This window comes from Cherax quadricarinatus, chromosome 4, assembly GCF_038502225.1.
Source record: "Cherax quadricarinatus isolate ZL_2023a chromosome 4, ASM3850222v1, whole genome shotgun sequence".
NCBI lineage: Eukaryota > Metazoa > Arthropoda > Malacostraca > Decapoda > Parastacidae > Cherax > Cherax quadricarinatus.
In genome coordinates this window covers 43365640-43381523 of record NC_091295.1, presented here as the reverse complement: position 1 = coordinate 43381523, position 15884 = coordinate 43365640, and positions in this window count along the sequence as shown.

Here is a 15884-nt window from a genome sequence, read left to right as displayed (position 1 = left end):
GTGTGGGGGGGAAATCTTTGTATTATTGATATCGAGAAAAACTTGATCCGAGGAAATGGAGCAGGGAATTTGGGATGTAAGTGGGAGTCCATTTTGAATGCTTACCCCCAGAGGGGGGAATCCAAAAAACTTGATTCGAGGAAGTGGAGTCTTTGATATCGAGAAAAACTTGATCCAAGGAAGTGTGGTAGGAGGGGTACCCATAGGAGGAAACCCAAAAACTTTATCCAAGGAGATGGAAAGCACAAGAAATTCAAAACCCCATAGGGGGAATCCAAAAAATTTGATCCGAGGAGATGGAGAGCACAAGAAATTAAAAAAAAAAATCGAAAAAAATCGGAAAAAAATTCGGGGAGCGGGGGCGATCTGGACGATGCTGCAGAAGGCGCAGCAGAAGGCACGGGCGGGCGCCACGGACGGGCGCGAGGGGCGCGGGCGGGCGCGAGGGCGCGGCGGGCGGTTGGGTCGGCGCGAGGGCTGGGGCGGGTGGGGGTGCGGGTGGGGGGTGGGGGTTGAAGGCGAGGTGGTCGAGGGGGGTCGTGGGTGGGGTCGTGGGGGGGTCATGGGTGGGGGTCGTGGGTGGGGTCAAGGTCATTAGCATAAAGGTGTGAAAAGGAGTCCGCTCAGAGGAGACCGTGCCGTGGAGACCGTACCGTGGGGGACCGCTCTGTAGAAGAGACCGCTCTGCAGAAATCATCACTACTTATATATATATATATATATATATATATATATATATATATATATACTTATTATTATTAATAAGTATATATATATATATATATATATATATATATATATATATATATATATTAGATTTGTTTACAGAAATTTAGTACTAAACAAACACAGTGAAATATATTTTTTTCGTTAGGTTCAGAATGATTTAACGAAATTATTGCATACACAAATTTTCACTTGTCCTATATGGCAAGATGAGCGTTGCTATTTAAGCCAAGATCGCAAATTCTACCTATTCGGCACGACATATATATATATATATATATATATATATATATATATATATATATATATATATATATATATATATATATATATATATATATATATGTATATATATACATATATATATATATATATATATATATATATATATATATATATATATATATATATTTATATATATATATATATATATATATATATATATATGTATATACATATATATATATATATATATATATATATATATATATATATATATATATATATATATATATATATATATATATATATTTATATATATATATATATATATATATATATTTATATATATATAAATATATATTTATATATATATATATATAATATATATATATATATATATATATATATATATACATATATATATATATATATATATATATATTTATATATATATATAAATATATATAGGGAGGTGCCACCTCTAGAACTGTCCTGGGAGCCCTCATCCTCAGAGAAAAGAATAAACTTGCTTCAGACAAAACTCGAGGTTCTCTCTGAAGCTGTTTGAGAATTTTCTCCTTCCACCCCTATATTTAATATATGTTTTATTTAAAGACAAAACACATTGACAAAACATTCACAAAAATACAATAGAGAGTAAAATAACTTAGATAACAACTCAGAGCTACATCTCGAATACTTCGTCCAGCTCCCCGGTGGTAGGCCGCGTGCCTAGAATGCTGCAAGCATTTCCTCTCTCGATCGCGACACTGAGTCTCTGAAAGAGGAAGCTGGTCGCCCTGTGGTTCTTGGTTTCTGTGATGAGCTTTTCACCCAGCTCTTTGACGAACTTTAGAACACACTTGCCCCATGCTCCAAGGGTCTCCGACTCTATTGAGATGATATTATAGGAAGGGAAAGAGTCTTCATATTTGTGGGTCTTCTGGGTCTCCCTGTAGCTGGCAGCTCCACCCCCTTCAGCTACGGAGTATGGCAAGTGGGTCTCTGCCAATGTGGCGGCACAGGTGTAGTCCCAGGAAATCTGCTTTCCATCATTCCAGGGTAGCATAGTGGCTCCATCAGGACGCTTTTGACTTCCGTCAGACTTCTGCACTGGGGTTCCCGTTGAGATGGCAACGGGCTGCGGCGAGGCTTCTCTTTATGATGTCATTGACCTCCTCATGTCTGGCATACTTTCCTTCTGCTCTGTGAAACACGAAACCATGAAATCCGAATTGATCAGCTGTAGTCCTGCCGCAATTACACCTATGTTCGGTGAGGATGGGGGCGTCTAGGCGAAGAGCAACACCAATCCGAATGGCCTGTGGGTCGAGTCGAGTGCCCAGGGAGGAATTGGGAACAGCTAGAAGGAAATCTCATGAGTGTGGTGCCTTCACCGCCAGGAGACGAGCTTTGTCCTTTACTGAAGCGTTGGTGAGCATTGTGTTGGCGATTTTTTCCATGATCGGTTTGTCCCAGTGGGACTGTTTGTTCTCGTTGGGAGGAGCTGGTCTACTGCTTCAGTTAACCTGGGGTCTTGAGCTCCTACCACGTCTCTCAAGCGTTCAGGGACAATCTTCTTGACTAGTGCATATATATGTATATATATATATATATATATATATATATATATATATATATATATATATATATATATATATATATATATATATATATATATATATATACATATATATATATATATATATACATATTATATATATATATATATATATATATATATATACATATATATATATATATATATATATATATATATATATATATATTTATATACATATATATATATATATATATATACATATTATATATATATATATATATATATATATATATATATATATATATATATATATATATATATATATATATATATATATATATATATATATATATATATATATATATATATATATATATATGTCGTTCCGAATATGTAAAACTGGTCAATTAACAAGAACTCATTTAAAATTAAGTCCTTTCAAAAATTTTCTCTTATACGTTTAAAGATATATTTTTTTCATTAATGATGATGTAAAATTTTAAAATTTTGCACCAAAAGGAACTTAGAAAACTTACCTAACCTTATTATAACAAGTGCAATTTATTTTAGCCTAACCCAACTACATATATTTTAGATTTGTTTACAATAATTTAATACTAAACAAACACAGTGAAATATATTTTTTTCGTTAGGTTCAGAATGATTTTGGCGAAATTATTGCATACACAAATTTTCACTTGTCCTATATGGCAAGATGAGCGTTGCTATTTAAGCCAAGATCGCAAGTTCTGCCTATTCGGCACGACATATATATATATATATATATATATATATATATATATATATATATATATATATATATATATATATATATATATATATATATATATAATCCAGATTCTTATTTTGGGTATCAAAGCATTACTGGCTGGTGACGTGCGTGTGATATGTATTTATAATGACCCTCGTGTAGTCTAAATGTTCTCACCGTAGTAAATTTTAATATTCTTAGCTAATCTCTAATGGCAACTTGAATTTTGACTAATTTTTCTTTGGCAACTTATGGTTCATTTCCACTCACAACAGCAAAGTTCTCTCTCTCCCGTATTCATCTCTTTATACTGCTGTACTCCTTTGCCTCTTCTCTCTCTATTCTATTCTCTTACTTTCCCTATTAATTAGTAATCATGAAAATAAGGATGTACACTTCTCTTTCTTCTTGTATTCGTCCTCCCCTCAAAGTTTTTCTTCTATTCACTCTTGCTGAAAATTTGTATATATATACTCACCTAGTTGTGGTTGCAGGGGTCGATTCACAGCTCCTGTGTCTGTGTGTGTGTGTGTGTGTGTGTGTGTGTGTGAGTGTGTGTGTGTGTGTGTGTGTGTGTGTGTGTGTGTGTGTGTGTGTGTGTGTGTGTGTTTGTGTGTTCTCATGCTTGCGCGAGCGCGTTAACCTTCGCCTCGTGTCACCCTCATCAATTTTTAATTAAACTTGCATCGTTAACCAGTAATTTTTTCTCCAAAGTATGTAAATCGAGGATAATCTTAAGGCAAGAATTATGAAGTTTACACGAAAATTATTCAGTATCTTGAGAAATAAAGAGCCACAAATAGGGTTGAAGTTATAAAGGTCAGAAATTCCTGTGTGCTGTAGAAGGTTTTAACAGGTGATGACCTGATGTGGGGGGGGGGAGAAGGTTGAATTATATTATGTTATATTTAAGGAAGTGCTAAACCCGTTCGGGGTCATACAGAGGCCTTGAGGTAATGGGAGGCAATCAGGTATGATCGAAGGAAGGAAATTATTCCGGACTTGAGTCTTGGAGGTGGGAAGTACAATGCTTGCACTCTTAAGGAGGGTCAGGGATATGTGAGTGTATTTATGTATATATATATATATATATATATATATATATATATATATATATATATATATATATATATATATATATATATATATATATATATATATATATATATATATATATATATATGTATATATATATATATATATATATAAATATATATATATATATATAATATATATATATATATATATATATATATATATATATATATATATATATATATATATATATATATTTATATATATATATATATTTATTATATATATATATATATATATATATATATTATATATATATATATATTTATATATATATATATATATATATATATATATATATATATATATATATATATATATATATATATATATATATATATATTTACATACATATATATATATTTACATACATATATGTATATATTTATATATATATATTTATATTTATATATTTATATTATATATATATATATATATATATATATATATATATATATATAATTTATACATTTATATATATATATATGTATATTTATATATATTTACATGTATATATATATATATATTTATATATATTTATATATTTATATATATATATATATATATATATATGTATATATATATATATATATATATATATATATATATATATTTATATATTTATATGTATATGTAAACATATATATATATATAAATATATATATATATATATATATATATATATATATATATATATATATATATATATATATATATATATATATATATATATGTATATATATATATATATATATATATATATATATATATATATTATAGGTAGTAGGTTGCTAGACAGCAACCGTCCAGGTAGGTACTACCGTCCTGCCAGGTGAGTGTAAAACTGAAGCCTGTAATTGTTTTACACGATGCTAGGATTGCCGGTGTCTTTTTTTCTGTCTCATACACATGCAAGATTTCAGGTACGTCTTCCTACTTCTACTTACACATAGGTCACATTACACATACATGTACAAACATATATATACACACCCCTTTGGGTTTTCTTCTATTTTCTTTCTAGTTCTTGTTCTTGTTTATTTCCTCTCACCTCCATGGGGAAGTGGAACAGAATTCTTCCTCCGTAAGCTATGCGTGTTGTAAGAGGCAACTAAAATGCCGGAACCAAGGGGCTAGTAACCCCTTCTTCTGTATATATTACTAAATGTAAAAGGAGAAACTTTCGTTTTTCCTTTTGGGCCACCCCGCCTCGGTGGGATACAGCCAGTGTGTTGAAAGAAAGATATATATATATATATATATATATATATATATATATATATATATATATATATATATATATATATATATATATATATATATATGTATATATATATATATATATATATATATATATATATATATATATATATATATATATATTTATATATATATATACATATATATATATATATGTATATATGTATATATATATATATATATATATATATATATATATATATATATATATATATATATATATATATATATATATATATATATATATATATATGTATATATATATATTTATGTATATATATTTTTATTTATATATTTACATATATATATTTACACACACATATATATATATATATATATATATATATATATATGTATGTATATATATATATATATACATATATATATTTATATATATATATGTATATATATATATATATATATATATATATATATATATATATGTATATATATATATATATGTATATATATATATATATATATATATATTTTATATATATAATTTATATATATATATTATTTATATATTTTTGTCTTTAAATAAAATTTACTTGAAATATAGGGGGTGGTAGGAGAAAATTCTCAAACAGCTTCAGAAAAAACCTTGAGTTTTCCCTGAAGCAAGTTTATGCTTTTCTCTGAGGATGAGGGTCCCTATAACAGTTCGAGAGGTGGTACCTCCCTATATTTTTTTTATATATTTATATATATATATGTATATATATATATATATATAAATATATATATATATATATATATATATATATATATATATATATATATATATATATTATTAATAACACACTGGCCGATTTATATATATATATATATATATATATATATATATATATATATATATATATATATATATATATATATATATATATATATATACATATATATATATATAGGTAGTAGATAGAGAGGAATGCAGAGGAGAGAGAGAGATTTTGGGAGATGTTGAGTGAATGTATAGGAGCCTTTGAACCTAGTGAGAGAGTAATTGTGGTAGGGGGCCTGAATGCTAAAGTAGGAGAAACTTTTAGAGAGGGTGTGGTAGGTAAGTTTGGGGTGCCAGGTGTAAATGATAATGGGAGCCCTTTGATTGAACTTTGTATAGAAAGGGGTTTAGTTATAGGTAATACATATTTTAAGAAAAAGAGGATAAATAAGTATACAAGATATGATGTAGGGCGAAATGACAGTAGTTTGTTGGATTATGTATTGGCAGATAAAAGACTGTTGAGTAGACTTCAGGATGTACATGTTTATAGAGGGGCCACAGATATATCAGATCACTTTCTAGTTGTAGCTACACTGAGAGTAAAAGGTAGATGGGATACAAGGAGAATAGAAGCATCAGGGAAGAGAGAGGTGAAGGTTTATAAACTAAAAGGGGAGGCAGTTAGGGTAAGATTTAAACAGCTATTGGAGGATAGATGGGCTAATGAGAGCATAGGCAATGGGGTCGAAGAGGTATGGGGTAGGTTTAAAAATGTAGTGTTAGAGTGTTCAGCAGAAGTTTGTGGTTACAGGAAAGTGGGTGCAGGAGGGAAGAGGAGCGATTGGTGGAATGATGATGTAAAGCGAGTAGTAAGGGAGAAAAAGTTAGCATATGAGAAGTTTTTACAAAGTAGAAGTGATGCAAGGAGGGAAGAGTATATGGAGAAAAAGAGAGAGGCTAAGAGAGTGGTGAAGCAATGTAAAAAGAGAGCAAATGAGAGAGTGGGTGAGATGTTATCAACAAATTTTGTTGAAAATAAGAAAAAGTTTTGGAGTGAGATTAACAAGTTAAGAAAGCCTAGAGAACAAATGGATTTGTCAGTTAAAAATAGGAGAGGAGAGTTATTAAATGGAGAGTTAGAGGTATTGGGAAGATGGAGGGAATATTTTGAGGAATTGTTAAATGTTAATGAAGATAGGGAAGCTGTGATTTCGTGTATAGGGCAAGGAGGAATAACATCTTGTAGGAGTGAGGAAGAGCCAGTTGTGAGTGTGGGGGAAGTTCGTGAGGCAGTAGGTAAAATGAAAGGGGGTACGGCAGCCGGGATTGATGGGATTAAGATAGAAATGTTAAAAGCACGTGGGGATATAGTTTTGGAGTGGTTGGTGCAGTTATTTAATAAATGTATAGAAGAGGGTAAGGTACCTAGGGATTGGCAGAGAGCATGCATAGTTCCTTTGTATAAAGGCAAAGGGGATAAAAGAGAGTGCAAAAATTATAGGGGGATAAGTCTGTTGAGTATACCTGGTAAAGTGTATGGTAGAGTTATAATTGAAAGAATTAAGAGTAAGACGGAGAATAGGATAGCAGATGAACAAGGAGGCTTTAGGAAAGGTAGGGGGTGTGTGGACCAGGTGTTTACAGTGAAACATATAAGTGAACAGTATTTAGATAAGGCTAAAGAAGTCTTTGTGGCATTTATGGATTTGGAAAAGGCGTATGACAGGGTGGATAGGGGGGCAATGTGGCAGATGTTGCAAGTGTAAGGTGTAGGAGGTAGGTTACTGAAAGCAGTGAAGAGTTTTTACGAGGATAGTGAGGCTCAAGTTAGAATATGTAGGAAAGAGGGAAATTTTTTCCCAGTAAAAGTAGGCCTTAGACAAGGATGTGTGATGTCACCGTGGTTGTTTAATATATTTATAGATGGGGTTGTAAGAGAAGTAAATGCGAGGGTCTTGGCAAGAGGCGTGGAGTTAAAAGATAAAGAATCACACACAAAGTGGGAGTTGTCACAGCTGCTCTTTGCTGATGACACTGTGCTCTTGGGAGATTCTGAAGAGAAGTTGCAGAGATTGGTGGATGAATTTGGTAGGGTGTGCAAAAGAAGAAAATTAAAGGTGAATACAGGAAAGAGTAAGGTTATGAGGATAACAAAAGGATTGGGTGATGAAAGATTGGATATCAGATTGGAGGGAGAGAGTATGGAGGAGGTGAACGTATTCAGATATTTGGGAGTGGACATGTCAGCGGATGGGTCTATGAAAGATGAGGTGAATCATAGAATTGATGAGGGAAAAAGAGTGAGTGGTGCACTTAGGAGTCTGTGGAGACAAAGAACTTTGTCCTTGGAGGCAAAGAGGGGAATGTATGAGAGTATAGTTTTACCAACGCTCTTATATGGGTGTGAAGCGTGGGTGATGAATGTTGCAGCGAGGAGAAGGCTGGAGGCAGTGGAGATGTCATGTCTTAGGGCAATGTGTGGTGTGAATATAATGCAGAGAATTCGTAGTTTGGAAGTTAGGAGGAGGTGCGGGATTACCAAAACTGTTGTCCAGAGGGCTGAGGAAGGGTTGTTGAGGTGGTTCGGACATGTAGAGAGAATGGAGCAAAACAGAATGACTTCAAGAGTGTATCAGTCTGTAGTGGAAGGAAGGCGGGGTAGGGGTCGGCCTTGGAAAGGTTGGAGGGAGGGGGTAAAGGAGGTTTTGTGTGCGAGGGGCTTGGACTTCCAGCAGGCATGCGTGAGCGTGTTTGATAGGAGTGAATGGAGACAAATGGTTTTTAATACTTGACGTGCTGTTGGAGTGTGAACAAAGTAACATTTATGAAGGGATTCAGGGAAACCGGCAGGCCGGACTTGAGTCCTGGAGATGAGAAGTACAGTGCCTGCACTCTGAAGGAGGGGTATTAATGTTGCAGTTTAAAAACTGAAGTGTTTTTGTGACTTTTTCTGATGAAATTAGTTAAAACGAGAAAAAATTGTGAGTTGTGGGTGTTGTTGGGTGTGGGTGATATGGGTTATGGGTGATGTGGGATGTGGGTGTTGTGGGTGTTGTTGTTGTCGAACTAGAGATACCGAAAAAGATGTTATAAGTGGGTTGTTGTTGTGACTTTTTCTGATGAAATTAGTTACAACGAGAAAAAAAAATTGTGGGGTGTGGGTGTTGGGGGTTGTGGGCGTTGTGGGTGTTGTGGGATGTGGGTGTTGTTGTCTAACTAGACTTGTTGAAAAGTGATTATAAGTTGTGGGTTGTTGTTGTTGTGGACTTGTGATGAATTCATGCAAAACTATAAAAAATTTTAAGTTAGACACAGTTGGGGGAGTGGATGTGGGTTGTGGGTGCCAGGTGGAAAGTGATCTAGTTTATGTGATTTTGGTGGTGCTTATGTATTCAATGGCAAGCTTTAGTAGCATTCAGTGGTACAGAGCAACACTAAATGGGCTTTGAGGTCATTCAAAATGTGTGATTATAGTTAAAAATATAACTGAACTCAACTTAACTCAACTTGAACTAACCCAACTCAACCCAAACTGAACTCAACTCTAACCTAATCCATCCAACTAATCCACCAATCCAAACCTAACCTAACCTAACCTAACTTAACCTAATCCCATCCAAACTCAATCCCAGCCTGAACCAACTTAACCTAATCCCAACTAACTGAACCCATCCCATCCTAGCCTAACCTAACCTAACCTAACCCAACCCAACCGAACCTATCCTGTCCCAATCTAACCTAACCTAAACTGAACCGAGAACCCAACAACTCCAACCCAACTTCAATCCCAACTCACCTAACCCAACCTATCCTAACAACTTCCAACCCAACTCAACTCAACCTCACCTAACTCCAATCCTGATTTAACCCAACCTATCTCAATCTCCAACTTCCAGCCTAACTCAACTCAACCTAACTCAACCAACTAACCTGGTCCTAACTCATAGCTCAACCCAACCTGAACTAACCCAACCCAATTGAACCTATCCCAACTCAATCCATCTCCAGTTCAACTCCAACCACCCTGAATCAACCCAACCCAACTAACCCAACCCCAACTTAGTCCTAACTCAACCCAACCTAACTCATAATCAATCCAAACTGTCCCAACCCAACCCAACCTAATCCTACATCCTATCCTAACCCAACCCAACCTTACCTAACCTAACCCATCTTATCCTAATCTAACCAACCTAACCTAACCTAAACTAACATAATCCAACAACCTTAACGTAAACTCAAAATACACTAAATCAATTGCAACTAAGGGGATAGTCACACAAACCTAGGATCAACTACACAGTAAAATAACACTCACACACACACACACACACACACACACACACACACACACACACACACACACACACACACACACACACACACACACACATCATCACACACACACACACACACACACCTCACTTTACTTTGAAACACCTTCAAAACACTCAGACATCATTTGAGACCACTCTTTCTCACATTCTCATCCAACCTTTGTCATTCAACACAGAACAACTCTACATTTTGAACACTGAATCAGTCTGGAATACTCACATAAACACCTTTTAGCATTTTCCAAACAACACAGAAAGCTATACATTAGGCACATAACACTACTAAGATTCATAATATGTTCCTGAGTGACTATAACATATCACTATCACAAAATAATACACAGACACCACACTTTATAGATAACAATAATAAGATATAGATATTAATACTAATTTTTAATTAAGATGTACAATAGTCTTTAACTAAGACATAATAAAAGTTTGTTTCGACATATTGTGATGTATATTCATACCGATGAGAATAATATTTGATTCATATCCATAATTGATCTTTCTGTTCATTCCAGAGTTAGTGCACCTCGACGGCCCATCAACATGGTATTACGTGAGTAGTTGAGGCATTGGTTGCCTCTGGCCTTTCACGCATAGTCTCGGGTTAAAACAACTCCAGGAGATATAATACTTATCGAATAAGAAGGCTGCTTTAGGACGATGATGAGGAATGTGATATAAGATAAAAATGTACATATACATACCGCAAATATGTCGAGTATATTTTCAGTATGTCTTGTTAAGATGCGTATGTCTTAAAGCTGAGTAACGTTCTCGATTGCGTATGTCTCCATGTCTTAATTAGGATTGAATGGCAGATAGAAGTATCTGCAATATTGTGATAGTGATATGTTATAGTGTCATACAGTTATGATGTTGCGGAAGTGTTAGGTATTTTTTAGTATGTCTACAGAAGAATGTTTAAAAACAAGTGTTTTCAGTGATCATAGTAGTTTTGAGATGCACAGATATTAGATTTTGGTGATCCAGAATATATGATAGATGACTAAATATGATATAGAAATTGCATCGTGATTTTTGATAACAACATAAAACAAGCCAGATCTGTGGGGTCATAAACTGCAATAAATCTTGGAGTGCATAGTGTCTAGATACCTAGGTACAAACAGAATGAAACAAGGTGTAGCCAGATAGCACTAACCACCAAGTAATGTCAATGGAGTGTATGTCATTGGAGTGTGAGCCTGTTTATCCAGAGGTGCGACACGTGTTGTGTGGTGGTGAGGCAGCAGCGTGCCGGTGATCATAGTAGTTTTGAGATGATGATCTTAGATTTTAAGATCTTGGTGATGGGAAAAAGGATAGATGATTATAAATTACGATATGGAATTGGTGATCGATTTTTGTGTGAATAATTATAAAAAAATTTTGCTTTGTGATCTTATGGTAATACAAAAATCTATAACTGTTCAGACAGGTCTTAGATAATGTAGGGTACAACAGGTTGGAAACAAGGTGGGTTGGGTGATAAAATACTACAACCACCATAACATAATGGAGTGTGATTACTGAGGATTGTTTGGTCCTTTGAGGTGTGACATCGTAAAGTTAGGTGCAGGAGGTGAGGTGCTTAGATATTGCCATTAAATATGACGCAGAAATGTTTATAAAAATGAGTGTTTGTATTAGTGATTTTTGAGTAAGTGAACATGGGGTGATTGCAGTTGGTGGTTGTCTTGTGATTGATGTGTGTGCAAGATATACTTTCGCTGATTGGTGACTGGCGTACCAAGTGTTTGCGCATTAGCCTAGGTTCATGCTTTTTTCGCGCGCCAAAATGGGTAGGGAGTTCTCGGTTATAGTGATTTGAGGGATTTATAAAAAGGATTTCCTGGATGCAGATGTTACAATTTAGTTTGGCAGATTTCGCTGACGGTGATTTGGTAGTATTCAGTGGTGATTTGCAGTAATCAAACATTTGGGAGTATCTGAGTGTGTTTGATAGTGTTTTAACAAACAAATCGATGCGCAGAGTACTTTTAGAAGATCAGTGGTGTTCAGAGGTTGGTTCAAAGTTAGTCAGTGTGTGATATGGTACCGTTCCCGCGTCATATGTCTGAGTTAGTTTGATAGCGTTGTAAAGCTGAGACTGAGGTAGTATGGATGTGCCAGACCCAGCGAACAAATGTGCAAGTGTAGATAATTAGAGACAGATAAATCAAGTATCAGAGTATCCAAATGATATTTTGGAAGTATTTGTGCGTTGTTTGAACAAGTTCAAAGATGTTTATGTAGGATCAAACATTTGTGAGCCTAAAGCAATTTGAAGCCGTTCTGTAGTGAGATATAAAGCATAGATGAGAAAATATTTTCAATAGATACAGAAAAGGTGTCCTAAATGATGTATGAGGAGTGTTTTGAAGGTGTTCAAAGTAAAGTAGGTGTGTGTATGTGTGTGTGTGTGTGTGTGTGTGTGTGTGTGTGTGTGTGTGTGTGTGTGTGTGTGTATGTGTAAAAGAAGTGATCATAGAGTCAAAAATATCACACTGCAGTGATTTTAGTATTTATTAGGTTAGGTTAGGGGCAAGAAAAGGGCAGAATAGGTTATACAAGGTTAGGTTAGGTTAGGCTGAAGAATGTGAAGCAGTTGTATTAAAGCAGTTAGGTTAGGTTAGGTTGTGTTTAGACAAGCTAGGTTAGGTTAGGCTAGGCTAGGGCCTGGCCTTGCTAGGGGCCAGGTTTGAGCCAGCCGGGGCCAGGGATAGGTTCGGCTGTGCTAGGCTACGTTGGTGGTTGTGCTAGGCCACGTTAGGACAGGTCTTGGGTTGTGGCCAGGCCAGGTTAGATCATGCTAGGCTATGCCAGTTTAGACAGGCAAAGGTTAGGCGAAACAGGTTAGGTTAGGTTAGGGTTAGGTTAGGCTAGACAGGGCTAGGTTGCATGCTTAGGTTAAAGAAGCGTAGGTTAGGTTAATGGTAGGTCTGTCTCAAGTGAAGTTAGCTAGGCTGCCAGGGGATAGGTCTGGCGAAGAGCCATAGGTTAGGCCAGGCCAGGCCAGGGGTTGTGACAGGCCCGGTTGTGGCTGTGCTGAAGTTGTGTCGAACAGGCCGTGCCAGGCTAGACAGTTATAGCGGGCTAGGCCAAAGAAGCAGGCAAACAGCTAGGAACAGACAGCGAGCCGTGGGCCAGGCCCGGTCACTAGGCTAGGCTAGGCTAGCAGGGGTCTGATTGTGGTCTGCCAGGTCTGGCCAGGGTTAGGCTAGTCAGGCGGAAGGTGTGCCAGGGCAGGCAGGCCAGGACAGGTTGTGCTGCCAGGTTAGGTTGTGTTAGGCTAGCAATAGAAGAAGTTAGGTTAGACAGGTTAGGTATGCCAGGCTAGGTACAGTGTGTGTGTGTGTGTGTGTGTGTGTGTGTGTGTGTGCATAGGGGTGGTCATATAGTTTGTGAATATCTTACATATGATTTTAGGTGGATTTGAGATGGGAAGAGACAACAGGTGATTTTTAGAAATGTGATTTTTAGTGTGTCTGTAAAGAGGTGTGTTGGAGATGGGTGAGGGATGTGAAGAAATGAGGGTGAGATGGAGAGGCAGGAGGGCTGTGGGACAGAAACAATGAATATGAGATTTACTGAAATTAAAAACTTAATATATGAATATTTTAAAAAGAACTATAGAAATTGAAAAAGTTATGATAAATTGAAAAGAATGGAGGGTGCTTGAAAATGTCTAAATAGTTGGCAGTGAGATTATTGATGAGTATACATCACTTTATGTGGATAAAAGGATATAAGTAAGTGAGAGTGATTTCATTAGAATTTTTTTTAGTAATGTAAAGAGGAATGTATTAACAAGATTCAGTAAAATGAAGTGGAAAAAATGTGAATAAATTCAGTAATTGATGAGGCCAGTAACAATGAACCAGATACTGCGATGACAAGTAGAAGAGCTACATCTTGATAAATTAGTTAAAACGAGAAAACGTAGCTAAAAAGTTAGTGCATGTGGGTTGTGGGGTGGAGGATGTAAAAGGTGGTGTTAAGAACAATCAGATACTGAAAGATGTTATAAGTGGGCTGTTGGCGTAATTTTCTGGATGAAATTAATAAAATGAGAAAAATTAAAGTGGTACAGCGTTGTAAAGGTAAAAGCGTGGATGTGTGTTGTTGTCGAACTGTTGTTGAAAGTGATTATGCTGTGGGTTGCGTTGTTACAGACTTGCAGATGAAATGAAGGAAACGAGAAAATTGTGGTTAATGGCATGGTTAGCATGGAAGGGTTGGTACACATGGGGTGGGTGTTGATCTTATTATGGGTGATTTTGGTGGTGTTTGAGTGTATTCAGTGGTGTTTAGTAGATTCAGGTGGTATTGAGTACCTATATAATGAGGTTGGTCTAAAATGATTATAAGTTAGAGTTATTGTTATATTGTGGACTTTCTGTTTGAACAGTGAGAATGAGAAAAATCAAAGTATGCAATATAAAATAAAGTAAAGATGTAATAAAATAAGTATATTATATATAAGGAAGTTAGCTATGTTATTAACAACTTGAGACACTTCAAGATATACATGTCTACAGAATTTTAGATGAATGATAAAGAAACGAAAAACTGTAGTGTGTGTGATGGAATAAATAAGAGTAATGAACCTAGAGATGCTGAAAAAGTGGTTATAAAGTTAAATATGGACTTCTGGATTGAACTGATAAAACGAGAAAAATTGGGGATGTGATGATGTGGGTTAGGTGATTTTGTAGTTTTGAGGTATTCAGGTGGAATTTAAATAGAAGATTCAGCAGATTAGGAGCACTAAATGGTGTTTTGAGGTTATTCAATAGTTGAATAAAAGTTCAATGATGTGCAAGAGTGCTTATGAAGGTGTTCTGGGAGTATTCAGAGGTGATTTGGGGGTGTTCGAATGATGCTTTTTGGAGTATTTAAAGGTAAGTGATGGTGTTTTTTGGTGATGTTCAAAGTAAAGTGTTTGAGTTAGTTTTTGTGATATTGTTGTGAAGTCTGGAGACTGAGGGAGGAGTTTGGGGGGGATGAGTTGTAATTTAATGAAATGTGTAAGTGCAGATAAATTAGAGCCGTCAAATCTTATTTGGGAGTATTCAAAATGATATTTTGGAAGTGTTTCAGTGATGTTTGGAAATGTTCAAAGGTATTTTTGTGAGTATTCAAATGATTTATGAGAGTGTTTTGAAGGTG